We start from the raw sequence: 2,957 nt of genomic DNA on the forward strand, positions 1-2,957 counted from the left end.
CTATAAGTCATGAAATTATTTTTTTTTAAATAATTTTTAAAATTTTTATCTTTATCTATAGGTCATGAAATAAATTTTTATAAATTATTTATGAATTTTTAATTAAAGTACGAAATGAGGGGGGGGGGAAGAGAGTAATTTTGTTTTAAAAAAAATCAATTATTTAATCTTTATCTTTATTTGTAGGCCATGAAATTAATTTTTATAAGTTATTTATCAACTTTTATTTGTTTATTTATGGGAAGAAATTTTAAATTATCTATAAGTTATAAAATTAATTTTTTTAAATTAATTGTTTATTTTTTATCTTTATCTGTAGATTATAAAATTAATTTTCAGTTTTTATATGTTTATCTATATGGAGGAATTTTGAAATTCAAATCTTTATCCATAAGTAATGAAATTAATTTTAATTTTAATTAATCAAACAAATAAAAAATGAAGAAAAATAGAAAACATGAAAGGCAATCAAATAAGGTTGCCACGTAGGAAAGAGAGTGTTTTAAATTTTGATAATTTAGGAATAAATATTTGGAGGTTTTTGACAAAATAACTACATTTGGTTATATATATAGTATAGATAGATAGATATGAAAATTGTATGTATGTGTAAAACCCTAAAAATGCAAATTATAATTATCTGAATTATTCATGTGTTAATTGCGGATTATATGATTTAATTTGTGTATATTTGTCTAAATTGAGAAATTATTTGTTGAGAATACAACTTTAGAATTGAAATTGATGACATAAATGGGTTCAGAAATCAAAATTGAGTACAAGGATATGTTAATTGGAATTTTTAGAGTTATCCAGGAAGTTTAATTAAAAACTGATTTCGTCTGATTCGCTAATTTTAATAGGTTGGGATTAAATAATTGAATATGAATTAGAGCTTAATACACGCTAGTATGATTTAATTTAGTGTAATTGAGCTTATTAGATAATGAGTAATAATTTAATTTGAATGAATTTGGGTTAAAGCAATTTATTAACCTCGTTAATTTAAGCCAAAGGTATGGAGAAAACAAAATTTATAATAAAATAACTAAATGAACAATAGTAAGACTCCCACTTATTAATTGAATATGGAAGAGAGGGGGCTTTGGTGGCCTCAGGAATATACACGTAGAGAGAGAGAGTGAACACTTACGCAAGAGAAGGAGAGAGCTCAAGGAAGAAGCAAGGAAAGCTTAAGGAATTCCTGAAAGCCCATTTGATTCTAGGTAAGCAACCTTCTCTCTAATCTCATGAATTTGAAGAAATAGGTTCATGAATCATGAGATTCAAGTTGAATCACAAAGAAAGTAGATTGATATGAAAGAATTGTGAATATAGGTAGACCATTTATACATACACAGTTTCTATGAAAGAAAAAGAGTGAACTAACCCTTAATCCTACATGCATGGCATATATGATGAGTTTACACTTTAATTTCAAGAGAGCAATGATTCTAAACTTATTTTCAAACATGATTCATGGAGTTCAAGGAGAGATTAAGCATGAATTAGAGCTTGGGTTCAACAAAATGGATGTTTTATGAAATTGAGTTTCAAAAATGGAAAAATGGGTTTAATTTGATATTTAGACATTTATAAGAATTCAATTAAAAATTTGATTTCGGTTCATAAAATTAGATGTAGTCAAATTAAGCCTTAATTGAGATTAGGCTCAAGATGATGGAAAGATTAATTATTTGGGCCTTGATTTGCTTGAAATGGAGTTGAAATTGCAAAATGTGCATATTCATGAGTTTCTGATTCAGTAATTTAAACATGACTGAATAATTGTAATTTAATGTGTATGAGCCTAATTTAAGTTTAATTGTGTAATTAGTAAACTTAATAAGAGTTGGTACATGATTAGATTATTTATATTTAATTAGTTTGGTTAATACATGACTAAACATGTTTTAATTAGAGGTTAAAGAAAATTAATGATCTAATTAATTCTTAATTCTAGTCATTCATATTTAAAAGCTTAAGTGAACTAAATATGTTTAAGATGATTGTGTATCATGCTATGCATATTTGTGATTGTAGGTCACGAGTCAAGGACTGCTTAACCAACTGTTCTGGAAACCCACTGTGAGTAACGTTATTGTAAAGATATGTTCATATGAATTATGTTCCAAATGTGATTTGATAAGTTATAATTTCTAAAATGATATTTGTTTATGTGAACGAATGTCCTATGTTTGAAATATATTATGGCATCCATAGATAGTCCCAAGTCATGAGAGACGGCATGTTAATGCAGGTCCATGACATATATGTGATTACGAGATCTTGTTTGCCACTTCATTGTGGTGATATGTGTTTAATTGGTATCCGGAACTGATTACTCTAGTCGGAAGACAATATGTGATATGTTCTATGAGATGTACCATTATATTATGTTCTGATATGAGACTGATATGAATGATCGCGTCATGATTTGTTTTATGGATATGATATACTTGGAATTCGTTCACCCTTTACTTTAATGTTATTCGCTGGGCTTTAGCTCATTGTTTTTATATATATGTATAGGTGAGCGTTATGGAAGGCAAGCCTAGAAGGGGTCTTTAACTGAGCCACCGTTTTGAAGCCTATTGTTGTTTTGTGTGCCTCTGAGTTGGGGCTAGGCCTGGAAGGCCATTGTCAGGCTTTTGATCGTGAAGTACACTTTTGTTATGTGCATATGTTATGTATAAGATGTTAAGTTATAAGTTATGAACTGAATATGGGTAAATTAACGTTTTTGCATGTAAGATGCACAACTCATTGGACTATTGGTGTTTTTGTATATTGCTTCCGCTAGCCCCAATTATTTATGATTGTACAGGAAGGCCTTTGGTAATCTCAGATTGCTGGCCGGTTATGACGCTAAATTTATAGGGGCGGGTTTGGGTCGTGACAGTATGCCCGTAATGTCCCAGTGTATTACGGGCATACAAACATTATATGGAAATATG

At 29.0% G+C, this 2,957-nt stretch overlaps 1 long non-coding RNA gene across 1 annotated transcript; it reads left to right on the forward strand.

Moving 5' to 3' along the window:
• Positions 1-734: 734 nt before the first annotated feature.
• LOC114269765 (uncharacterized) lies at positions 735-2,753 on the forward strand. Its single transcript, XR_003631728.2, has 3 exons — positions 735-1,226; positions 2,044-2,088; positions 2,533-2,753. It is a non-coding gene; the product is annotated as an uncharacterized LOC114269765 (long non-coding RNA).
• Positions 2,754-2,957: the final 204 nt, after the last annotated feature.

Source organism: Camellia sinensis, chromosome 5 (genome assembly GCF_055761805.1).
Source record: "Camellia sinensis isolate YWXY chromosome 5, ASM5576180v1, whole genome shotgun sequence".
Taxonomy (NCBI): domain Eukaryota; kingdom Viridiplantae; phylum Streptophyta; class Magnoliopsida; order Ericales; family Theaceae; genus Camellia; species Camellia sinensis.